The following is a 27719-nucleotide window of genomic DNA, read 5'->3' on the forward strand; positions in this document are numbered from 1 at the left end:
TTTTCTTTTTCTTTTTGCTACTTTTTCTTGCTTCAAGAATCAATTTTTGAATTTTTCAGATTACCAATAATACTTTTCCTTTTTCATCATTCTCTCAAGAGCCAACATTTTAAAATTTCAACTTCAAATATGCACTGTTTATTCATACATTCAGAAAACTAAAGCAATGCTACCACATCAAAATAATTGAACTATTTTTATTATAACTTGAAATTTATGTATCTCTCAATTCTTTTCAATTAAAATTTTCTTTTAAGCAAGGTGAGAGACATATGGAATATTTTATAACTTTAAGACATAGATAGAAATGATCATGCAATAAGAACAAGAGAACAGACAATACAACATAATAATAAAAAAAAGAAAAAATGACATAAGGAGAGGGGATTAAGAGAACGAATCCACCTTAATGGTGGCGGCTAGTGCTCCTCCTTGAGGATCCAATGTAATGCTTGATCTCTTCAATGTCACTCCTTTGTCATTGTTGTTCTTCCCTCATAGCCCTTAGGTCTTCTCTAATTTCATTGAGGATGGTGGAATGCTCTTGATGCTCCATCCTCAACTGATTCATGTTAGAGCTCAATTCTCCCATGAAAGTATGTCATTGATCCCAATAGCTTTGAGGGAAAAAATACATCCCTTGAGGCATCTCAGGGATCTCATGCTGAGGCGGTTGCACAAGCTCATGTGCATGCTCTCTAGTTTGCTCCATCCTCTTCTTAGTGATGGGCTTGTCCTCCTCAATGGAGATTTCTCCCTCTATGACAATTCCAGCTGAATTGCATAGATGACAGATGAGATATGAAAATTCCAACCTTGCTTTGGTGGAAGACTTCTCAGCTATCTTGTACAATTCTTGAGGGATCACCTCATCTAGTTTGCTCCATCCTCTTCTTAGTGATGGGCTTGTCCTCCTCAATGGAGATTTCTCCCTCTATTACAATTCCAGCTGAATTGCATAGATGATAGATGAGGTATGAAAATGCCAACCTTGCTTTGGTGGAAGACTTCTCAGCTATCTTGTACAATTCTTGAGGGATCACCTCATGTACTTTCACCTCACTTCCAATCATGATGCAATGGATCATGATGGATCTTTTAATAGTCACTTTTAACCGGTTGTTAGTGGGGATGATAGAGCGTTAGATGAATTCCAACCATCCTCTAGCTATGGGCTTAAGGTCAAGCCTTCTTAGTTGAATGGGCTTGCCTTGGGAATCCCTTCTCCACTGTGCTCCTTCCATACAAATGTCTAAGAGCACTTGATCCAGACTTTAATCAAAGTTGACTCTTCTAGTGTAAGGATGTGGGTCTCCTTGCATCAAGGGCAAGTTAAATGCCAACCTCACACTTTCTGGGCTAAAATCTAAGATTCTCTCTCGGACCATGGTACTCCAATTCTTGGGATTTGGGTTCACACTAATGTCATGGTTTTTTGTGACCCATGCATTAGCATAGAACTCTTGCACCATTAAGATTCCAACCTCTTGGATGGGATTGGTTAGGACTTCCCAACTTCTTCTCTGGATCTCTCTTCGGATTTTAGGATACTCATTCTTCTTGAGCCTAAAAAGGACCTCAGAGATCACCTTCTTCTCAGCCACTACTTCGTAGAAGTGGTCTTGGTGGGCTTTGGTGATGAATCTTTCCATCTTCCAAGATTCGGAGGTGGCGGCTACTACCTTTCCTTTCCTCTTTCTAGAGGATTCTCCAACCTTGGGTGCCATAAGTGGTAATGGAAAGCAAAAAGCAACACTTTTCCCACACAAAACTTAAAAGCTTTGCTCGTCCTCGAGCAAAAAATAAAGAAAAGAGAAGAATAGAGTAGAAGAAGAACAAAATAGAAGGAGAAGGAGGGAGACGGCAATTCGACCAAGGGAATATTGATGTGTATGAGAAGTGTGTGTATGAAGGGTTATGAAGAGGGGTATTTATAAGAGTGGGCTAGGGTTGGGTTCAGTCATGGGTGGGGTAAATGGGAGGGAAATTTGATTTTGAAGTGGGTAGGGGTTGGTGGAAGTTAGGATGGATTTGGAGAAACGATATGGATGTGATTGAGCTATGGTTTATAGGGAAGAGTGTATGGGAAAGTGTGAAAGAAAGAAGGAAGAAGTGGGTAGGTAAAGATGCTGTGGGACCCACTGGTTCTGAGAGGCTAGAAAATTCAGATTCTCTGCCCTTTGCATTGGCGTTGAACGCCCAGGGTCTGCTCCCTGGCTGGCGTTCAAAGCCAGCAACACTCCATCCAAAGTGTTCTGTTTTCACTGATAAATTTTTTTGTCTCTGTTCTGACTGCTGCACATGATCATGAACCTAAATAAATAAATTAAAGAAAAAACAAAATTAAGGAAAATAAAAATAATTAATTAAGGTTGGGTTGCCTCCCAACAAGTACTTCTTTAACGTCATTAGCTTGACGGTTAGCTCCTTACGGAGGTGAGTATGGGCTCAGAATTTCTTCCCTTACAGTGAACTTTCTTCCTGTCTTCTCATGAATGAGCTCCACATGCTCTAGAGACAGGACACGACTCACTGTATGTTGTATGACTGGTTTCTTGGTGAAGATAACTCTCATGCCAGGTGAGAGGCCTTCAATGGGAACTTTCTTGTCCCTCCAGCCTTTAGGTACTTTCTTCCTAGTACCCTTGTTCTCAGTACTTATTAATGGCTGCCCAACACCAAACTTAGAATTGATGTTTGGGGGCTTAGTAAAGCTCTACACTGAAAGAGATGGTTGGAACACTAAGTGTTGCACAGTTATCTCAGAGGGAGAGTTGGGGTGAGGCATCTTGAACAAGATGTGATCCTCCCCTAGTTGTAGAATCAATTCTCCCTTAGCTACATCAATGATAGCATTGGCAGTTGCTAGGAAAGGTCTTCCAAGGATGATGGATTCATCCTCATCTTCCCCAGTATCCAAAACTATGAAATTTGCAGGGATGTAGTGGTCTTCAACCTTTACCAAGACATCCTCTACTAAGCCATATGGCTTCTTCATTGACTTGTCTACCATCTCTAGTGAGATGTTTGCAGCTTGTACCTCAAAGATTCCCAACTTCTTCATTATAGAGAGTGGCATGAGGTTTATGCTTGACCCTAGGTCACACAGAGCCTTCTCAAAGGTCATGGTGCCTATGGTGCAAGGAATCAGGAAGCGTCCAGGATCTGGAAGCTTCTGAGGTAGCTTCTGCTGAACCAAAGCATTGAGTTCTTTAGAAAGCACTGGAGGTTCTTCCTCCAAAGGCTTCGTACTAAATAACTTGGCATTTAGCTTCATGAGAGCTCCTAGGTACCGAGCAACTTGCTATTCCCTAGTGTCTTCATCCTTATCAGAGGATGAGTGTTCATCAGAACTCATGCACTGTAGAAGTGCATGCAAAGGAACCTCTATGGTCTCTATATGAGCCTTGGCTTCATTTAGTTCTTCGGTAGGGATTTCTTGAGTAGGTATTGAGCACTCAGAGGGTGTACATTTACTGGCGTTCAATGCCAGCTCTGATAGCTCTTTTGGTGTTGAACGCCCATGCTGTATATCCTATTGGTGTTAAACGCCAGTTCCCTTACCATTTTGGGCGTTGAACTCCCAGCAGGGATGTCCTGGATGGCGTTCAACACTAGCTTCCCTGCCTGTTGGGGCGTTGAATGCCCAGTGAGGGCTTCTCCACTAGCGTTCAGCGCTAGCTCTAGTGCCAGGCTGGGCGTTGAACGCCCAGTGATATCTTCCTCATTGGCGTTTAATGCCTTCCCAGTCTCTCCAGATTCGGCCTCAGCCTCAGTGGTGATGGCCTTGCACTCTTCTTTTGGGTTCACTTCAGTGTTACTAGGAAGAGTGTCAGGAGGGATCTCAAGGATCCTCTTGCTCAATTGACCAACTCGTATCTCCAAATTTCTGATGGAGGATCTTGTTTTAGTTATGAAACTATAAGTGGTCTTAGAGAGGCTGGAGACTAGAATGGCTAAGTCAGAAAGGATCTGCTTAGAAGTCTCCATATTCCCTTGAGAAGGTGGGAATGGTGGCCTGTTGGTGAACCTATTCTGGTTCCTTCCACCTTGATTATTATTAAAGCCTTGCTGAGGCTTTTGTTGATCCTTCTATGATAGGTTAGGATGATTCCTCCATGAAGGGTTGTAGGTGTTTTCATAGGGTTTTCCCATGAATTCACCTCTTTCATGGTAGATTAATCAGGATCATAGGCTTCTATTTCAGAAGAAGCTTCCTGAGTGCTGCCAACTGCAGCTTGCATTCCAATTAAATGCTGAGAGATCATATTGACCTGCTGGGTCAGGATCTTGTTCTGATGGATATTGTTATTTTTCCAACCCCTAGGCCTCTTCTTTTTAGGGCTTTCCTCCTTGGTGGATGGTGTCCATCCAACACCAAACTTTTGTTTAGTCTTAGGAGGGATTGAATTTGTTTCAATCAAGGGGAGAGTCTTGAATGCTGAACCCTTTATGCAAGTGCCTCCCTTGAGAGCCCTCTTTTTAGAATTGCTGCCTTTTAGACAGGCCACATAGGGGGTTTTCTTCTCTAATACCTCTACAAAAGAGATATTTAGTTGTAGCTTCTTGGGAGCTGCTAAGAGATGAGTCAGTTGCTCATCTTCGAGCTCTCTCTAGATGCCAATGAGAAGTGGCTCTTGAGGCTCTTTCACCTCTGTAGGGGCGTGCTCACTGGCATTCTGAGGCTCCTCCTGGTCCTTGATTTCCTTAAGTCCCTCAGTAGAATGCTCCCGAGGTTCGGCCTCCTTGGTGAAGACTACTGTCCCACCTTCTTTTAAGGTCTCCATGTCTAGAACTTCTGTCCTAGTTGGGGTCTGAACATCTTTTGCTAACTTAGCCAATCTTTGTGAGGGAGAGAACCTTTTCAGAAATTCGGTAACAACCTAATCCCAGGTGTTCATACTTCCTCTGGGTACCATATACCACCAATCTTTTGCTTGATCTTTCAGAGCAAATGGGAATAGTTTTAGCCTGTGGAATTCAGGGTCCATTCCATTGGTCTCTGCAGTATCACAGAGCTGCAGGAAGTTAGTGATGAACCTACTGGGGTCTTCCTGTGGGTGTCCGTGAAACTAGAACTTTTGCAACACTAAGGTGATCAGTTGTGGGTTGAGCTCAAAACTGCTTGCTCTAATAGGAGGTATGGAGATACTTCTTCCATACTGGTCAGAAGTTGGTGCAATGAAGTCACCAAGAACTTTCCTTACATCTCCTCCATTGTTAGGTTCGACTGCCATGTCTGTATTTCTTGTTTCTTGTTCAAATAACTCTGTGAGGTTCCCTCCGAAGTGTTGTGCTCTAACTTGTTGTAGGATCCTCCTTAAAGTCCTCTCAAGTTCAGGATCAAGATTAAAGAGATGTTTTTTATCCCTGTTCCTGGTCATAAACAAGAAAACACAGATACAACAAGAAAGAAAGCTTCTATGCCAAAGGACAGAGAACTTCCAATGAAATGTGACTAAGAAGAGAAAGATGAGTGAAGATAGAAGAAAGAGAAGAATTCGAATATTAGAAGTAGAAAGAGAAACAAGAATTAAAATATTTTTTTGTTTTTATTTTATTTATTTATGTAATTCGAAATAAAGGTTAATAAATTAAAAAGATTTAAAAATTAAATGATGGATTTTCGAAAATAGAAGAGAGAGATATAGAAGAAGAAATTTCGAAAATTAGAAGAGAGAAGAATTAGTTAGGTAGTTTGAAAAAGGAGAGTAAACAAGTAACTAATTTAAGAAAGATTTTAAATTAAGATAAGATAGAAGATTAGAAAAGATTTGAATTTAAAAATAATTGAAAAAGTCGACAAGATAAGATAAGAATTAAAAATATTTGAAAAAGATTTAATTTTAAAATTTAAAAGAAGGTGAGATAGGAAAGATAAGATAAGTTAGATAAGAAAGATAAGATAAAGAAGTTAAGAAAAGATAAGTTTTAAATTAAAAAGATTTGAATTTTAAAATTTGAAATTTGAAGATTAAATTTTGAATTTTGAATTTGAAACAAGATAAGATAAAGATTTAAAAAAGATTTGAGTTTTGAAAAGGTTTAATTTTCAATTTTGAAATTTGAAATTTAAAATTTAAAATTTGAAGTTTTAATTTTAAAACTTGAATTTGAAATAAGATAATATAAGATTTTTGAATTTTAAAGAGAGATAAAAGATAAGATAAGATTTTGAAAAAGATAAGATTTTTTAAAAGAATTGATTTTAAAAATTGAAAACTAAGATAAGATAAGATAAAAATTTAAAATTAAAATCTGAATTTTTAATGTAATTTTCAAAAATTTTAATTAAAATAAAGATAGAAAAGATATTTTTTTATTTTTGAATTTAATGAGGAGAGACAAAAACAACAAAAAAGACACCAAACTTAAAATTTTTAGATCTAAAGGGACCTAGTGTGCGAAAATTAACAAGAAAAACACAAAGAGATACCAAACTTTAAAAATTTTAAGATAAAAAAAAAAAAGAAAAACAAGAACACTTTGAAGATCAAGAGGAACACCAAGAACAAAACTCAAAGAATTCAAAGAACATAAGAACATGCAAAAGACACCAAACTTAAAATTTTTGAAACCAAACACACAATTTTCAAAAAATTAAAAGAAAAGACACAAGAAGACACCAAACTTAAAGATTGACATAAGAATCAAACAAAAGAAACTATTTTTGGAAATTTTTTTGAAAGAAAGACTCAAAAAATTCAAAAATTTCAACAAGAACAAAAACAAAAGACTCAAACCAAAAACAAAGATTAAACAAAGAAAAGAAAAAAATTTTTGAATAAGTTTTTTGATTTTTTTCGAAAAAAGAAAAATAAAATAAAAAACTCTAACAAAAATTAAAGACAATACCTGATCTAGGGAACAAGATAATCCGTCAGTTGTTCAAACTCGAACAATCCCCAGCAACAGCGCTAAAAACTTGGTGCATGAATCCCCACGCTTTGTACAACTGAACCACCAAGTACACTGGGTCATCCAAGTAATACCTGAGTGAGTCAAGGTCGATCCCACGAGGATTGTGGTTTGAAGCAAGCTATGGTTATCTTGCAGATTTTAGTCAGGTGAGTAGGAATTTGTTGGATTTGTGAGATCTAAACTAGGTTGATATGTTTAATTGCATAAAAGGAAATAAAGAAAAAGGGTAATCAGAACTCAAAAGTAGTGTAAACTATGATAGGAAGGTGCGTGGTTAAGGCTTGGAGATGCTTTGCCCTTCTGGATTAACTCTGGTATTACTGTCTTCTTCAATTGTGAATGATTTCTTCTATGGCAGGCTGTATGTGATTGACGCTAGTTTGAGCAGCCGCCAATACTCCTCCAGATCTGAACCCCAGGGATAGTGCGGATCCAGTCTGATTGAAGGTGAAGCTCTTGCAGTTCATTCTCTTTTCTGATCCTACTCAAAACGCCACAGACAAGGTCAGATCTTCCGAATCAGAGGATGTTGCGCCTTTGGGTTCTAGCCTCTACCACAGAGACCTTAATCTTCCCATACTTCAGCTGAACTGGTGTCTCGAGAAGTCCCCAACGAAGTCGTGGATTAGCCGTCTAAGAGATGTATAATCAAGCTGGTGGTTCATTATTGTTCGATGAAAGACTCACTCTGAACCCACGTAGAATGTGATAACCTTATGCCAGTTCAATCGCATTCATATTGATGAAGAATGAAGATACATCTTAGAATAGATAATCAAACATAAATTGAGAAAGAACAGTAATACTTTTATTAATCCATAAAACTCAACAGGGCTCCTCCCCTCAACTTAGGAGGTTTAGAAAGTCATACTGATAGAAAATACAATGTGAAAAATGAAATATGGCAGATCTTCCTTTATGAGAGGTGTAAAAGTTCTTTAAATACTAAACTAATGACTAAGGATTACATAAGAAAGGGTAAAACAGTCTTTTAGTGCTAAAATCCACTTCCAGGGCCTACTTGGTGAGTGTTTGGGCTGAGCTTTGATGAGATCCACGTGCTAGGAGGCTTCTAGGGTGTTGAACGCTGGCTAGGAGGTCCCCTTTGGGCGTTTGGACGCTGGTCTCGTCCTTTGGGCGCTAGACGCCTGGAATGGGGCAAGAGGTTGGCATTGGACGCCAGTTTTTAGCCTTCAATTCTGAAGCAAAGTATGGACTATTATACATTGATGGAAAGCTCTGGAAGTCAGCTTTCCATAGCTGTTAAGAACGCTCCATTTGAACATCTATAGCCTCAGAAAAGCTCTTTTGAGTACAAGGAGGTCATATCCGGATAGCATCTGCAGTGCTTTCTCTGTCTTTGAATCAGACTTTTGCTCCAGCTCTTCAATTTCAGCCAGAAAATACCTGAAATTGCATAAAAACACCCAAACTCAAAGTAAAATCCAAAAATGTAAATTTTACACTAAAACCTATGAAAACTTAATAAAACTTAAACAAAACATGCTAAAAACTATATGAATATGATGCCAAAAAGCATATAAAATATCCGCTCATCAGTTACGAAACAGAGAAAAGAGAAGGGAACCTTAATACTATTCACTCCCCCTACCTTCTTCAATTTCTTATTAACATCCTTTTTAATTCAATTTATGCCAAGTATCATAAGTCCATATTAATCTACGTATAACATTAACAGAAGCTAAGACTTATTAGTTGTAGCAACCGTTTTGCGATGTTAGGTCCAATTTTTTGCGTGTGGTAATCGATACAACACTAGTAAGGGAAGTGTGACACATAACATGCATAATTATCACACGCTTAACACGCAACCATAATTTAACAGGCACAAGTAGAGCACAAAGTAGACGAAGCACATTCTCATGATGCATATGAGGCTACCATCTTGCTAATCTAAATAAGGAGATATCAAATAGCAAGTATAAGATACTAAACATTTCCAAGTGCATAGTGCATACATAAGCATTTTAAGTCCATAAATATTATTTAAATACACAGGTTAGATATACAAAATAGATAACCAGTTACTTACAAACTCTTTGCCCCGACTACACCAATCCTTCCCTCACAGGGGACTTCTACACAAGTTGGTTTTACTAACAATTTATTATTAGAATTCAATCTCAGTGTGGTTTACCAAGTTACAAAGTTTGTGTACAATATCATATATTAGTTATAACCTAATCCTAACATTGTACTATATTACTATATGGGATCTTCCTCAAACCTAACCTTCTTTTCACAACTTTTTCTATGTCCCTAGCAAGTGACAATCACATACAATTTCTGAAATGATTGGCACACTTAAGCAATCATATACACAAACATACAGCATACATATGCATAATGCATGGGATGAATATCACTTCAGTATGTGTCGATTCCAAGATACTACAATCTCGTCTCAAGGAACTAGTGTGGAGCTTCGCCATCTGAACTATTCCCAAAGTCTTCTCTTATAGTGTTGATAATTGCCGTTGATTTCTCTTATAGTGTGAATAAAATTATTTTTTCCGTGCTTGTTCTTTGCGACATTTGAGGTCATTGGCTATAAAATCATCAATATATATCTGGATTATAAATCTAATATATTTATTTGAAAAATTGATCTATGACGGCTCATTTATATGTTTTGTTGAAATATAATTATTTATGAAAAATTAAGTTTTAACAGTGGGATACATGAAATTTAGTAATATACTTAGGAGATCAGTAATAGCGACTAACGTGGCGACCGATTTTAGAATTTCAAACCAAGCATTAACGACTGATTTAGCGGCCGATTTTGCGACAAAAAAAATTGGTTGCTATTTTGCGACCAACTTTTTCAATGACCGATTTAGTGACCAAAAAATTGATTATTATTTAGCGACCGATTTTCTCGGCATCTGATTTAGCGAGCAAAAAATTAGCCGATTTAGTGACTGATATCGTTTGATAGTGGATTGGTAGCTTCGGTTGAAAATCAATCACTAAAATCGGTTGCTATAACAGTTAGCAACGATCGCTATTTTCTAATTTAGCGACCAAGATTTTAGTGACTACCAAAATCAGTTGCTAAATCTATCGCTATTTTGGTCATTTCTTGTAGTGAGGTCTCTACTTTACAAAGGGCCATGTCTATGATTATGCCACAACTTTGATTCAATAATACCAAATCCAAATTGGACCCCTCAATAGCGATTTCTATGGCTTTTTTATTTAAATAAAATAAAGAGAAATCAATTTTACTTGATTCCCCTAAATCAAAATAGAAAACGTTAATTTCCTAAACCTACTCATATATAAGTCGTGCTAAGGTAGTATGTATTAGATATTATATTAAATACCATAATCTAGGACGATTTATGTATAAAATTCCTTCAAAAAATGCTCATAAATCGTCCCAAGGCACTAAGCATCCCAAATTATATATAATTCTTCATATGGTAGCATAGTTTATCTTTTTCTTTCACCTAAACCACTATGAAGTAGCACGATATACGTGCAACTAGCTACTCCACACCCCCTAGCACATGCAACAACCTACCCCATACTATCCTAGCACGATTAAAAGAATATGCGTACGGTTTATTTAAATACATTCATATTATTTTTAAATTAAAATAATATATTTATTTAAAATAATAAAAATATATTTGTTTAAAATTCTAAAATTTTAAATAAATCTATTTGTATTAATTTTAAAATAATTTAAAATAATATGAGTATGTTTATTTAAATTTAAAAATTTTAAAATAATAAGAGTATGTTTATTTAAAATATTAAAATTTAAAATTTTAAATAAATCTATTTGTATTAATTTTAAATTTATTTAAAATAATACAAATATTTTTATTTAAATTAAAAAATTAAAATGATAAGAGTACATTTGTTTAAAAAATTTTAATTGAAAAATAATACAAGTGTATTTATTTTTTAGTTAAAAATAACGGTTTTAAACCATTAATTTTTAAAAAAAATTGAATAAATATAATTAATTAATTGAGTACAATAATACGAATATATATAATTTTATAAAATTAAATTAAATTATATCTATTTAAATTTAAATTACAAATTAAGACAAATTTTATAATTTAAAATTTCAATTATTTAGATAAAATTAAATTAATTAAAAAATAAAAATATACTCAAACAATTTAAATCGTATCAAAATGTAAGTAATTTTTGCTGAATTCATAAGCAAATTTTATATAAATAAGCAAGTTTTGTAATTAATCTAGAAGCTCCTTCGTCAAGTTTATATTAAAAAAATAACTACAATTTTCCAATTTAAATTAATCAATTATGTCCTATACATAAATTCTAAGTGCTTTCTCCCCTCTAATTTTAAAATGTTACTCATCACATTTAACCTAATCTAATATGTCGCTTTTATTTAAAAGAAATATTTTGTACTTTTAAAAATTACAATTTTAACAAAATATATTTTAAAAAACTCAAATAATAAAATAAATTTTTAAATATATATTTTTTTTGACAAAATAAACTAAACATATATAATAAATGAGATTTAGGATTTTGTATGTTAAATCGTGTTAAAATAGTGTGGAGTAAGTTGTTGTACGTTAATCATGTTAAGGGGGGTGTGTGGGATAGCTAGTTATACGTAAGTGGTTTAGGTAGAAAAAAAAAAAACTATGCTACCCTAAACGAATTATATACAATTTGAAATACTCAATGCTTTAAGACGATTTATGAACATTTCTTAAAGAAGTTTCATTCATAAAGGACTAAAATGTTTAATATAATATCTAATACAGACTACTCTAACACAATTATATATTAGTAGGGTTAGAAAATTCACGGTTTTTTAATTTGATTTAAGGGAACCAAATAACATTGACCCTTTTTTATTTTATTTAAATAAAAAAGCTGATTTCTATACGCAAACCATTCATATCCCACCATAGACATATCATATTCTCCATTTGAACCACGAAAATTCCGAAGTCATAAAATCAATCCCAAACTCATTACACCGCATTCAGTAGACTTAAAGTTTTTTTTTTTTTTTTTTTTTCCAATACCGACTAAGGTTAGCCTATATTCAAGGGAATTAGTCAAGGATTTGGACTCTAAGGACAAGTGGACAACACTCTTGTCAACATCATGGTGGTGGCTAACTATTTTTACTAACAAACATACCATACTGCACCAAGGTAGACTTTTAAATTCATACTTTCAAGCTTCAATTCAAATCAAATCAATAAAATTTTAAAGTACAACCCTACTTCTCAAAATTTGCAAAAGCTCAGAGTGCTTTTTATGTTTCCAAACTCTACTGAAGATGCTCTATAAATAACATTCTTCACACCAGATTTAGTTCCAACTCAATCTGATTAATATATATGAAATTTTATAGAAATTTCACAAGTTGCTATTAAAATAGGGTGTCACAATAAAAAATATAAAAAGTACAATCACTTAGTAAATTCATATAAAAATCACTTGTTCATCATATAACTAAAAGTTTATGGTAAATTACTAGGATTTTTAACTTCATATTACAATTAAAATAAGAGTGTACAAATTTATTAATTTTTACATAATTTTTGTCCAAAAAACTTATTTCAAAAATCATACAATTTTATCTATTGAACCAAATGACTTAAAACTTCACAGGGACAACTAGGCTCATAAATCAAACTACTCAAATTGATTCCAAGTGAAAAGCAATCAGTTTGGGAGTTATATACACTTAGAAAGTTGATTATCCCTTTTTTAACAGATCTTGAAAATTCATTAGGGGTCACATTCTAAAATTCATAATTCACTCACCTTAATTCCAACGCATCTAAAAATTCATGACCACAAAATATATATCCTAAAATTTGATTCCAAATTGATTCCACTAAATCTCCCTCATTGTAGAGCTATTAATGGTGCTAGATTGATAAAATCAATTTCAGGTAGCAACCCTACTTCAAACTTGCATAAATAAATCCAAAAGTTTCTTTTCCCTTTAAAATTTTTTTGATCGAAAATAGAAATGCTTGACTTTTAGACAAAATTGGTCCAGTTAAAAAGAATATTTAACGTGAGAGCAGTAAGTATAGACTGTTGTTGGTTTTATGTAGTAAAATTCTACATAAGACAAAATTTTAAAAATCAACAACTCGATGCCCCTAATCCTGATTTTGTCACTGTCACCAACTTAAACTAGGTTTGACACATTTGTCCCACCAATAGAAACTTGTTCACAGTGGTAGTGCACTTTCAAAAGTCAGAATTATGGGCATTTCACTAGTTTAGTGGTTTTAAAGCTTAGATAACTACTTGCTTTCCAAGATAACCCTTTAATCTCCTTTAAATTATCATTTTGCTCTCCAACCCCACTCTAATTTATTAAGTAGGTTTTATGAACAGTGGAAAAAAATTCAGATTTCTACTTTCTCATAGTTTTGGGTGGCAAAATTCCTACTTTGTCCTTATTGCCTCTATTTTTAGCATTCTAGCTACTCAGCCGATATCATCAGATGATCAGTCACCACAATCATACATTCACAGCCGTGAACTCATCTCTCTTAGTCAGTTACTTAATCCTTCTCTTTTCATCTCGAGCTCCTCCTTCACCCCCTCACTACCTCACTTTTTGTAAGATTTCGGACTCTTAGAAATTAAATAATAAATTATTTATGATTTATTATTTTTACTCAAGATTATATTTTCAGAGATTTTTATATTAATTGGGCAATTTTCATATTCAAAATTTAAAGTTTTAGTAATTGAAAAATAATGAGAATTTTATATGCTTTAATTTAAATATTTATATTTTGAACCTTATTTTATGAATAAAATAAAATTAATTTAAATATCTCTAATTCTTGAATTAGAGTATTTATTTGAGAATAAATTGTAAATTGATGAATAACTAGTATTTTATATATAATTATTGTTGGATTAAAATTGATTTTCAATTACTACATTATCCCTAATTTTATTAACAATACCAAACTATCATTACTCTCTTTTACCCACAATAAACTTTAAAACTCTAACATACACTCCCACCTCATATACACTCCAAAACCCTAGCCGCTAACCCCCCTTCCTCCCAACAGAAAGAAAGAAAGAAAGAGAGAAGAGAAGGAGCTTCGAAAAGGGAGGAAGAAGGAAGAGAAGAAGAAAGGAGAAGGGGAGACAATGCCGGTGGGGTTGGGTTCCACCGTTGCCATCATAGCCAAACTACATGCCATCATCGTCGCCGGCATTGTCGCGGAGAGAAAGAGAGCGCTCACAACGGAGAGAGGGAGCCGTCGTCGTCCGAGGAGCCACGAGGAGCGTCGTCGTTCGTGGAACTACGAGGGGATGCTGTCAGATCCTACGTCGCACTGACGTTGAGCTGCCACGAGATAGAACCAGAAGGAGCACAACACCGGAGTTACCACAGTTGCCGTCGGGCACACGTCTCTGTTGCCGTCAAAACTGTTCCTTGCCGGCGCTGTGGTTGGTGGTTTTCCTCGCCGCCGCTACTATCGCTGGAGCTATGAAGAGCTGCCGTCGTTGAAGGGCGGAAAATTGCCGATTAAGAATTTATAATGGAAATAACGTTGCGAGTACAGTTTTTAACCGACAAAAATTTCGCTTATCAATTTAAAAAGAATTGTCACAATTTAAAAATAAAATACTGGGAGTAAAATTCCCAGGTCGTCTCCCAACGAGTTGACAAAAGAGTGCAAGTTATTGGCCAGGAATTTTCTGAGAAATTTTAGAGTTGGAGGATGGAAGAATAAAATGATTATTTATTAAAGCAATGAAAATTAACAAGAGATTTTATATATTTGAATTAAAAAGCCTTGACTGAGAGAAGATTAATTGGAAGTTCTATCCTTGTTGAATTATCTCAAGTGTAATGGTAAGAAGTTGTTGTTTCTACTTAGTTATCCCTTACCGAATAAAGGAAATTTAAGTAACTGAACCAACTCCGATTCACAAGTCCTAATTCTCTCCTATGGAAGGATTAGTGTTAGTGACTAGAGAGTCAGCCAACAACTTTCAATTACCACTTAACACTTGAGTATTCCAACTCAAGGGTCTCCTATTAATCAACTCCTATGTCAAGTTGGGGAGTCTACTCTATTGACATGAATGCCATTTTCATAAACATATAAAGGGAATGAAAAAAAGACATGGGAATTCAAATAACAGAAAATTAATTAAAGGTAAAAATAATTCTTTGCATTAATAAATTTCAAAATCGAAGATATTCATATGTAACTCTGAATAAAGTAAATGGAAAGTAAAAGGGCAAGGAAATAAGAAAGCAAACTGTAATGGCAAAGACTTCAAACGGAGATAGTAACTCTTCTCAATATCCAAATCAAAAGCATAAAACTGGAAATCTATGAATGTCAAGAACCCTAGAGGAAGTGGTAGTTTTCTCCCTAAGATTCAAAACTAAAGCTAAAACTGTGTAAAAGTGAATGTGTGTTAAGTCTCTGCTTGTCCCCTGGCTCTTGCTCATAGTAAGTTGGAGGAGGTTGTTGCCAAGAGGGTTGATCAAATCCTTGTGGCTCCTCCCATCTCTGATTGTCCCATCCTTGATGGAAGCCTTCATTGTAATCTTGACTTCCTGCAACATAATTTGAACCAAACTCATAGCAAAAGGGGTGAGAATTCATAGTATCAAGAGAAAATAAAAACAAAAACTAATAAGGAATAATGAAACTAAACTCCTAAAACTAGAAACAACTAACAAAGAAACAAAAAAGTAAATTTATTCACAATATTCACAATAACCAATAATAAGACACACGTTTGCAATTCTCCGGCAACGGCGCCATTTTGATGAACGAATTTTTGACGGTTTAGAATTCCTCAATGAATTCTCGTTGCAAGTATAGTTTCTAAACCAACAAATAATCCTTTCATGCAAAAAATTGTTTGTCACAAGTAACAAACCCAATAAAAATAAACCGAAGTATTTAAACCTCGGGTCGTCTCTCAAGGAATTGCAGGGAAGTGTAGTTTATTATTGGTTATGAAAAAGTATCTTTTTGGGTTTTGAAATGTTGAACAAGGAATTTAAATGACAAGGAAATAAAATAACAATTAAGAAAAGTCATAGCAAGGATTGATAATTGGAAGTCCTATCCCCATTATCATAGTCAATTGTGATGGTAATTGCCTTTTGCTATCACTTAGTTAACCTCTAACAATTGAAGGTAAGTCAAGTGAGAAAATCAACATGAACCCTCAAGTTCTAGTCAACTCCTAAGGAAAGACTAGAGTTAATGGAATTCAAGTCAACTAGCAACTTTCAATTGTCAATCAGCAAGAGACTTTGACAATTCAAGAGTCTCTAATTACTCAATCTTAGCTAAGAACATAAAAAGCTAGTTTAAAATCCAGCCAAGCATTTTATCAAACACTTGGAAGGCACAATATAAAAACATAAAAAACTAACAAGGAATATTAAATCTAAACAACCAATTGCAAACATCAATAATAACAAACGAAGAAAGAAACAATAATTATGAAATACCTCAAATTACATTAAATAAAAAATTGAATCTAACATGAGAATTCATAAACTAAAATAGCAACATAAAGTAATCAACAAAGAAAATAAATAAACTAGAAAGCTAGAATAATTAAAAGTAGAAGAGAAACTAAATTGAAATAAGATAGAATTTAGAAACTGAAAAGGAATAAAACTAAGAATCCTAAAACCTAGTGAGAGGAGGGAGTCTCTCTCTAGAAAACTACATCTAAAACCTAAAATTATGTGAATGAAAGTTGTATCTCTATGATTTTCCCACTCTGCAGCCTCTAATATGTGTTTTCAGGCTTGGAATTGGGCCAAAAGGAGCCCAGAAATCGCCCCCAGCATTTTCTGGTACGTGCAGCATGTGGCTTGCCCACGTGTACGCGTCGTTGAACTTTCGCAAGGTCACGCGTACGCGTGATCCACGCGTGCGTGTCGTATAACTGTATGACAACTATGGCAAATTGCATATCATTTTGAAGCCCCGGATGTTAGCTTTGCAATGCAACTGGAATCGCTTCATTCGGATCTCTATAGCTCAAGTTATGGTCGATTTAGTACAAAGAAGTCAAGGTTGACAGCTTAACAATTCCTTCAATTTCTTGTTTTCCTTCCACTTTTGCATGTTTTCTTTCCATTCTCTAAGCCATTCCTGCCCTATAAACCCTGAAATCACTTAACACACATATCAAAGCATCGAATGGTAATAAGAGAGGATTAATAATTAGCAATTTTAAGGCCAAAGAAGCATGTTTTCAATCAAAGCACAGAATTAGGAAGGAAAATGTAAAACATGCAATTTATATGCATAAGTGTGAGAATAATGGATAAAATCCACTCAATTTAGCATAAAATATGCCACGAAATAGTGGTGCATCAGTCGCCATCGTTTGGGTTTGACCGAAAGAGAAGAGGTGACTGTGGTGGGTGTTGGAGTTGCTGCCTGCAACACCAAGCTGCGAAGTTGCTGCTGGAGCTCTCTGTTGTCATTCTGCTCACTGGAAGTCATCACCAGAGTTGCAACTGCTCCATTCTTGGTTCATTCTTTATACAGTAAGTTGTTTTGCTCTAAAAACCTTTTTAGTCGTTGTTCTGCTATATGTTTCTAAGGTATATGGGGCGTTATTGCCATAGGGTTGAGTTATGTTTATTGTATGTTGCAATTAAAATTTCTGCTGTTGCTGTGAAAGTTGTATGGAGTTGTGATTGCTGCTGCTGCTATTCCAGAATGGGAGAAAAAGATTCTTGACGCGTTTTTTGAATTACGGGTTTCGACTCTTCGAGGTAGAGGCTTTTTCTTAAACCCATTTTATTTCCAAGAATTGTTATAAATTGGTATCGATATAAAAATATATTTTTGTGATTACGTAAGTCTTGTGGATTACTTTGAGCAATTCGGATGAATGAAGCTGGATAACTGAGTTCGATTAAGAATTAAATGAAGCGTTGGTTGCTTGTGATTGACTTGATTTTCTGGTTGTTAGAATTTTTGATTTGTTTGATTGGTTTGTATTGAGAATTGTTGAGTGTTCTAGATGATCTGAATTATATGTATATTTGGGAAATGGTTTGATATTGAAGCAGTTGATGAGAGATGTTGGTTTGGTTGGAACACTTGAACGGTGGCAAAGTCCGAATTTTAAAGGAGATGCTGCCAAAAGTTTTATAAGCATTACGTGAAATTGAACAATAAGAATTTAACTTATTTTGGTTTGGTTAATTATGAAAAGAATTATGTTTTGGGACGCTTTAAGCGAAAATAAAGTAATGAAAATGGATATTTAAGAATAAACAATTTTTGAGTCCTTGAGAAAAAGTTGAGTTTGAAAAGAAGTTGAAGTTGGTTAATTTGATTGAAGCATTCTATTTTGAGAAGTTTTAGAGGAGTTAAAGAATTTGAATTTGATTTAGTGAAAAAGAAATGGATTTTTAGACTTTTTGAGAATGTCTTAAGCTTAAAAGTGAAGCTGGAAATTATTTTGGAAAAATTTGGTTAACTTGAAAGTGAGTTTATTTAATTCATTCTAATTAAAGAGTTATAATTTAAAGATTTTAATGAATTTAAAGTCATGAGAATTATGATTATTCAAAGGTTAAACAAGAATGAGTTCTATGATTTTATTAAATTGAGAAATTAGTTTATGATTTAACTCATTTAATTTTGAGATAATGGTAGAAGACCGTGGGAATACTTTAAACTGAAATTGAGGATTATGAAAGTTTGGCTTGTTAGCCTACAAAGTGATTAATCAAAGAATGATATATGAGATTATAATTATGTTAATGATGAATTTGATCATGATAATGATTACGTTTGAGGTTGTGGGGATGGTGGTTCGTCTTGTCCACGGTGAGGACGGTGGCTTTGTCCGTTCACGGATAGACAAGTTGAGGATGAATGATTCCCTCTCTTGTTGTGATTTGTTAGATGTGGGGAAGGTGGTATGGCACTGACGTTAGGATTTTTGCCAGTAAAGAAGTTCATAAAAACAGTCGCGTTGTAGATATAGTCTCTAAACCAACAAAAATTCCTTCGTGCAAACGTTTTGGTTGTCACAAGTAACAAACCCCTTAAAAATTGTTAACCAAGTATTCAAAGCTCGGGTCGTCTTTTCAAGGAACTGCAGGGAAGTATGTTCTTATTATTGGCTATAAAGCTTGTAATCGGGGTTTAGAAGGTGAGAAGCTAGTGATTTAAATGACAAGTAAAGTAAATGGCAATTAAAATAATTAAAATTGTAAAGCAAACTTTTGGCAAGGTAAGAGAAATTGGAAGTCCAACTTAATTATCTCTCTCAACAATAATGAAAGTTGAATCTAAATTCCACTTAGTTAACCTTTACTAAAGTAAAGGAAAGTCAAGGGACTAATTAGTTTGACCTTCGAATCCTATTTAATTCCTAAGAAAAAGTTGGGATTATTGAAGTTCAGTTCAATTAGCAAGATAGCGATTATCAGTTATGTTGAGTTTGATAATGTTGAGTTATTGATTTCTTAACCAAGACCAAAAGGGAGAGAAGTAAAATTGCTGGAATAAAAATGTCCTTAGATGGAAAGCAATGGTAACACAAATTAAAGAGAAAGCAATCAATAACTGAAATACCTCAAATAATCATTAATTCAAATAATAATCTGTAACATGGAATAATTCATAAGCCAATTGGGCAACATCTGTAGATACGAATAAAAGCATTAAAGTAAAAGTAGCATAGAAACATAATTAAAGTAAATATTAAACCTGGATCGAGAGTTACTCTTAAAAACTAAGAGAAGTCCTAAATCCTAATCCTAAGAGAGAGAGGAGAGAACCTCTCTCAAACTAAATCTAAATCATGGAAAGTAAAAATTAGCGAGCTCCCTTTTGAATGGATGCATTCCCCCACTTTATAACCTCTAGTCTGTGTGTTCTGTACCTGGATCTGGGCCAAAAGGGCTTCAGAAATCGCTGGGGGTGTATTCTGTAAATTATGATACGTGGCCTCTGTCACGCGTCCGCGTGGGTCACGCGGTCGCGTCATCTGGAGTTTTTCTTGTGGCGCGGTCGCGTTGGTCACGCGTCCGCATCGAATGCGCTATGCTCAAGTCGCGCAGCCGCGTCAGTCATGCGGCCGCATTGCTGCTTCTTCGCTCCTGGCACTCGATCGCGTCGTCCATGCGATCGCGTGGGTGCCAGTTTCTTCAAAACTCCGTTTCGCACTTTCCTTCCATTTTTGTACGTTTCCTTTTCCATCCTTTAAGTCATTCTGTCTTAGAAAATCTGAAACTACTCAACACACTAATCATGGCATCGAATGGAAATAAAGGTAATTAAAATAATTAATTTTAAAGCTTAGGAAACATATTTTTCACGTACATCACATAATAAGGAAGGAAAAGTAAAACCATGCAATTAATATGAATAAGTGGGTGAAGGATTGAATAAATCACTCAAACTAAGCACAAAATAACTCATGAAATATGGGTTTATCAGGTACTCTCCCTCAATTTATTGTCCCGCATTCACGCTGATTGTGATTTGTTCGATGTGGAAAAGGTGGTAGGGCACTCTTCCTCGATTTATTTTTCCGCATTTGCGTTGATTGTGATTTGTTGGATGTGGAAAATGTGGTAGGACACTCTCCCTCAATTTATTCTCCCGCATTCGCGTTGATTGTGATTTGTTAGATGTAGGGTGTAAAATCCAGATAAATAATTAATAATAAATTCAGTGTGAGAAAAATGGGTTAGAAACTAAAAATTTATAATTCGGGAATTTACTGGTGGGAATTTAACTTAGAAAATAAAAATTGAGCGCAAAGATATAATTGATTGTGGAAAAATGCATATCGGCGCTAAAATCAACTGTACTTACTTAAATTTGTTTGGTATTATGAGTAAGAAAATTAAAACTATAAAAATGACAAGAAAAGTATTTAAAACAAAACCCCACATACTTATCTTAAAGGTTTTGGTCCTAAGTTGGGCCCGAAAAATTATATGACCAACATATTGGAGTTAAACTCTGTTATTTTATATGGTTTTAGGTATTGTAATATAAAAAGTGTTACAGGATCAAATAAGTTAAGAAAAATCTTCGCAATGTATATTTAGTTATAAAAATTATGCTATAATTACTGATGAGTGAAAATTGAAGCTCACAGATACCGGCAAGTGCACCAGATCACATAAGTAATACCACGTTGAGTGGATATCGTTCCCATGAGGATTAAAGGATTAAACAATCAAATTTTCGATTAAAAAAACTAATTAGATTAATAAAACCTGATTGATGATCGAAGAGGGCAAGAGAGTGTCTTGCTGAGAGCCTTGAGAATCTTGAATGTTTGGATGCCACAGATAGTGAACTTGAATGGCTTTTGAGATGTTTATACTCTTAGGAAAACCAATCTTGTTTATTTATCTTGAAGTTTGCAAAGATGTTTCATGACAAAACCTTTAATAACTGATTTTCAATTCCTTGACTCCTCAGTTTCTCAAGCATTAATTAGGCATCAATTAATTAATCAAGAGATTAAGCACGAGAAATTGATTTTAGATTCAAATAAGATTTAAAAGTAGTCCTTAGGTTGAATTATATGTCACGTATTCAAGCTAGTCCTGTCCAGTTAAATCTTAAAAGAAAACATAATTTTCAAATGTTGTTCAAATCCGAATTATCACTTATTCAAAATTAGAGTGATTGAAAATCATGTATGTGTCGCGTACTAATTGAACCACTATTGCTAGTCAAATTCAAATGGTCATGTGAAAAAGTTTTCAAGCTTTGATTCAAATATCAAAATTTTCAATTATAATAAAAGAATCCAACAAGATTTTGCTTACCTTTCGATCCACTAATCCGAATGAAGAATGAATAACTCAATCATGAAATAGATCAATGCAAGACTTCAAAATAAAATAAATGTGGATTAATTATCCAAAGAAAACATAAATAGATCTCTTAAGCCTTTGACAGAGAATTAGTTACCCATGAAGAAGTAAGAAAAACAAGAAGAGAAGTAGTCCGAGGACTTGATTCCCTTCTCTGTGAGCTATGCTTCACTTATTTATAGCCTAATTTTAGAATTCAAAATTAAAATATCCTAATCTTATCTCTGGAAGAGAAAGATAAGATAACCACTTATCTTCTGGAGAGGAAAACAAGATAACTGCTTACTAACTCTTATTCAAATTCAAAAAGAAAATTCAAATAAAAAATCTAACAACCAAATCTCTTATGCTTCTAGAGAGAATTTAATAACTAATCTTCTAGATCTTCAATGCTTTTGATTGTGATTAAGGCTTTTGATTATGTGGATAATTAAAATTTTGGGCCTTAATTTATCGAATCTTGGAAGTTGAGAGTTTTAATTATGGTTAATTCGAGCTTGTATTAGTGAAAGATTGAGCAAAAAGTCCAAAATCACACTTGCAGAGGGACACATACGCCAAGCGTGGGCTTCATCTGCCGGGTGTGGGAGCAGGCTTGCATGAGGCCGCTAGGCGTGCATCAAGGCCGCCGGGCGTGGGGGGGTCTTCTGCCAGGTGCAGAAGTCATCTGCCAGGTGTGCTGCTGAACCTTGGATGGGGTTCGCTAGCATGTGTGGCTTTAGTTCCTTGGGCCACACTGCTTGGGCCATGCTTCTGTTCCCTTTGGGCCATGCTTTTGTGTTTTTTTGGGTTTTTCTTTGATTCTTGCGTGTTTTTGAGCCAAAAATTTCTGCAAACATAAAAACACTATCCTAACTCTCAAATTATTAATTTCTATAAGAAAACATAAGGAATTTGATTAAAACGTTAAGAAAAATAAATGAAAAGGAACCCTAAAAATTTCTTAAGATGACGTTCATCAATTATATTATCTTGAAATAGAAAAAAGAGAAAATACACTCAAAATACTTAATGACTCTCTTTCTTACTTTCCCTTTTGCGTTATTGTTACCTTAACAATTCAAACTTTTTTACTATTAATTGCCGAACCTAAGCCGTCCAAAATTATAAACATTAATCACTATTGTTTAATCTAGGTCGTTTAGCCATTGACTGGACTTTCTTGCTCCCGCATTACTCCCGGGTTTTCTATGATGCTCTCTACAAGCCGTGAGGGAGGCCGGTGTAATATTACACGGTCCATAAAAGTATCGTCCTTGGCGTCGAAGGCTTGCCAGAGAAGTGTCCACGGGACTTGCTGTGTGGCTGTTGACAGCCGTCGAGGAAGGAGGAAACTTCGTTGACTGAATACACGGATCGTGAATAAGGGTTCGATCATCTACATGGGTCATGCTAGACCTGTTGCTACTGGAAGATTATTGGTGGCTGGTGGTACGTTCCTGATTAACCACAATTTGATGGTTTATTTTGTATTAAAATGAGTGGATCTTATCAACTTTTTCCACATTTATTCACTGAAATAGCATAGTTTTGTGAATTCCTCCTAAATTGTGCTTAAGATTGAAAACATGCTTTTTAGGCCCTTAATTTGCTAAATTTAATTTACTTTAATCCCATTCGATGCCTTGATGTGTTTGTTGAGTGATTTCAGGCTTACAAGAAAAGGATGGATTGAAGAAGTGAAGAAAAAGCATGCAAAGTGGAGAATTCATGAAGAAATAGAGTTTGGAACTTTTCAGGGTCATGCTTGGAGATTCGCGAATTCGTGCGTGCGTGCGTACGCGTTGTGTGTACGCATGGCTACAAACACGTGACATCACTTAAGTGAACACGTGGGTCGCGATTTCAGGGCTTTCTTAGACCCAATCCAACTCATTTTTGAGGTATTAGAAGCCAAATTCAAGAAGGATGAAAGGAGGAGCAATTAGGGTAGTTTAGGAACATCTTTTAGGGTAGTGATGAGTCCATATTTGATGATAATTTTTTATTTGAATTGGACAGATTTCATCACATAAACTCACACTTATTCACCCAAATAGCATACTTTTTGTGTTTTCTCTCTAAATTGTGTCAAATTGTGAAAACATGCTATTTTGTGTTTAATTTAATCAATTTTATTCCACTTTCATTCCATTCGATGCCTTGATATTTTTTATGAGTGATTTCAGGTGTAATAGGTAGGAATGGCTTGATAAAAGTGGAAGAGAAGCATGCAATTGGGAGAAAACATGAAGAAAATAAAGGAGAAGCACACAGTCAAGTGTGCGTACGCACAACCTGCTGTGCGTACGCACAACCTGCTGTACATACGCACAACCTGCTGTGCGTACGCACAAGTCCCAGCGCGTGACTTCATTAAAAAGTCACGTAGCTCGCGATTTTGAAGGCTTTTTGGCCCATTTCTGATGGGTCTGAAGTATATATGAACGGGCAAGCAACACCACACAAAACACGATACACTTAGGCATATTTTTAGATAGTTTTAGGTAGTTTTAGGTTAGGTTTTCTCTCAATTTTCTTAGGGTTTAATTAGGGTTTATACTACAAGTTTTTATTTTTCCAATTTTGATCTTGGATTCTAGCTTATTTCCATTGTAAGTATTTCCTAATTTTCTCATTTATTACATTACTTGTTCTACATTTTTTATATTTTAATTCACTTTGCCAATATATATAGTTTTGCAATTTTGACTTCTAGTCAATGAATTTGATGTTTAGTGGTTTTTATATATTTGTTGAGTTGCCATTGTTGATTTTGTTCTTGTGTTGTTCACAGTTCCAAGTATTTTTACAATTTTTCCATGTTTTGAGAATATGCCTACCATATGTTTGACGAAATGTCAATTTTGATTATGGAGTAAATTTTCACTCCTTGACTTGGGAAAATGAGTATATGGGATACTAGAGTCATAATGTCCGACATTTAGTGATAATTTTTGGGTTGTTAATTGTTCTTGTTTCCACTAACGCTAGCTTTTCACTAAGTTAATTAGTAAGTTAGCTAGGATTTGTGGATTAAGAACAATTATGCTCACTTGTCTTACTCTTCGATGTTAAGGGTTGACTAAGTGAGATTAATCCATTATAATTATCATAGTTGTGGTTATGACAAGGAAGGGATCCCTTAACTCATCCCAAGCCAAGGCTTCTATTTATGTTTTAAACCGCACTTCAATCTTTTTAAGCTTTACTTGTTCATACCATATAGATAGTTCTTTAATTCCTTTATTAGTTTATTAATTGCAATTTTGATTGTTATTTAATTCCTTTAATTGTTTGCCTCATTATTGAAAACCCCCTTAATTTCACAACCAAATTTATGCACTTATGGTCACTAGTTCCTAGGGAAGACGACCCGGGATTTCAAACTCCCGGTTAATATTTGTTTTGATTGTGACAAACCTTCGAATTAAACTTTGATCATGGGAGTTATTTGTCAGTTTGGTCTATACTCACAACGGAAGTTATTTTATCTAGAAAATCCGAACCAGCACAATTCCCACGCATCAAGTTTTTGGCGCTGTTGCCGGGGATCTAGTGCAATGAGTGCTATAATTTTGGTTGTTGTGAATATGTGAATATATACTTTTTGGTTTGTTTGTTTGCTTTTGTTAGTAATTAGGATTTTGTTTCTTTTGTTAGTTAATGTCTTTTGGTCTTATTTTCTATTTTTCTCTATGCGCTATCATCCTTTTGGATTGGAGTTTGGTTGTTACAATGTTGTAGGGAATGGCAATCTTAACGATGGTGTGCACCAAGGGTTGAGCTATCACTTGAGGGAGAAGCCACATTCATATGGTCGATCCTCATGGCAATCTCATCCTCTATACCACTATGATCATACTTCATCCTATAGTGCATACCAACCACCATATTCCTATGAAACCTACCCTCAATATTATTCTCAATCACAACACCCTCAAGCCTCACTACATCGCCAAATACCTCCATGGGATCTGCTTCCATATCCATCTCACAACCCACCTTATGAACCACCATCACTCCAACATCACCACTCCCAAAATCATCTTGACTAACTACCTCTATATACACCACCTCAATATCTTCACCCTTATGAACCACCTCACATATATGAAGATTTTCTCCCATATGATGAACTTTCTATTCCACCTCAACTTCCCTTGGACGATAATGAGCAACAAGAATCGGTCAAGCGTCATCAAGCCATCATGTCTACCTTGACCGAAGTCTTAGCCTGCTTAGACTCGCCACATTTATGCCACAACCAAAGCAATTTTGTGGATGAATGTGAAGAACCAACCTCAATTGAAGAAAGTGGGATGAAGGAAGGTTTGGAACCCCAAGTGGAAGATGAAGAGTTGAAGCATGATTTGCCACAAGTGGATGAAGTTAAGCTTATTGAAGTTGGGAAGTGGTTGAAGAATTGGGGAGGATTGAACAAAAGGTGGAGGTGATCGAGGAGGAGCGCAAGGGATTGAAAATTTCAAGGTTATGGGAAGTCTCCTTTCCTAAGCAACCATCCGACACACCATTTAAATGGGTAACAATCTCATCCTTTAACTTTATTTGCCCACATGAATATGGTTTGTTGGAAACGGACGGTCAACTTAGAATCCTTTATGGAGTGCTAAGTAAGAAAGAGATCAATGTTGGGTGGCATGGTGAGTTAAGGCTAAATAGGGTTAAACCTTCAAGATTTGAGTCCCAAGGGTGGTGCAAGGAACAATTGAATGGTTTTCAAAGAAGAATTTGGAGCCTTGATGGGAATTTAAGAAGTTGGTCTCCCCATTAGAAGCTTGAAGATCATCATGGAAGGGTGTCAACAAACAAAGTGTGGGACCTGGAGGACAAATGAAGACCAAATATGGGTGGAGAATCAAGGAAGAATGGAAGCACAAGCCTCCTTGATGTGAGCTCCTCAAAATGTCCAACTTAAAGACAATAAACCAAAGTGCTAAATGAGAGACACCTTACCATAGTAACATCTTTCTAACATTCTCCTTCTTTATAGTCTTGTTTTATTGCATTTTGCTTCATTTAGCTACTTAGGATTAGTTTAATTTTAAGCATAGATAGGTTAATTTTTTTATGGATCATGAGTTTATGAAATTCTGAATGTTTTGGGGTTGGAACTTTTGTTGAGCTAGAGTTGAGTGCCTTAGAAATTGAGGTAAAACTTTCGGAGAAACAGGGCAATGTACGTACGCACACCCTTGTGCGTGCGCATACAATCAGTGAATTTCGTGTTTTGTGCATACGCACCTATATGTGCGTACCCCAACTCTTTTGCGCAATCCTTGTTAGGAGTGCTTGCACATCTCTATGCGTGCGCAACCCAGTCTTTTTCGCCCTATGTGCGTATGGACACACCTATACATACGCACACCAACCCCAAATCCTGCATTCTGTGCGTATGCACCTATATGTGCGTACGCACACTTGTTTGCAATCCTTCTGTTGGGAGCGCTCGCATGTGCTTGTACGTTTGCACCCCACCCTTTGTCACCCTTGTATGTACACACTCTTGTGTGCGTACGCGCACATAATCCTTTTTACCAAATAAAAGAGTCTTCTGTGCATGCACACCCCTCTGTGCGTACGCACACTTCTTTATTCCCTCTCTACTGAAAGCGCTCGCACACTCTTGTGCGTCCGCATACCCCATTTTCCACCCAATGAACGTATGCACAAGTGCTGTTTTGGGCATACTTTTGATTTCACTTTGAATTAAGCCCTAATACACTTCCGCCCCCCCTTCCATCTCTCTCTTCTCTTGCTTTTCCCCTATTTTTTCTACTTGTTCTAGTTAGTTTTAATTGTATCTCATTTTGATTTTAGTAATTATATTAGGTTTGGTTTAGTTGTTTGTTAATTAAATAAGTTGCAAGTGTTTGCTTAATGTAGATTGGGTTTCTTCTTGCTTGAAATTTGG

This window comes from Arachis ipaensis, chromosome B2 (assembly GCF_059453495.1).
Source record: "Arachis ipaensis isolate K30076 ecotype BB chromosome B2, ASM5945349v1, whole genome shotgun sequence".
Taxonomy (NCBI): Eukaryota; Viridiplantae; Streptophyta; class Magnoliopsida; order Fabales; family Fabaceae; genus Arachis; species Arachis ipaensis.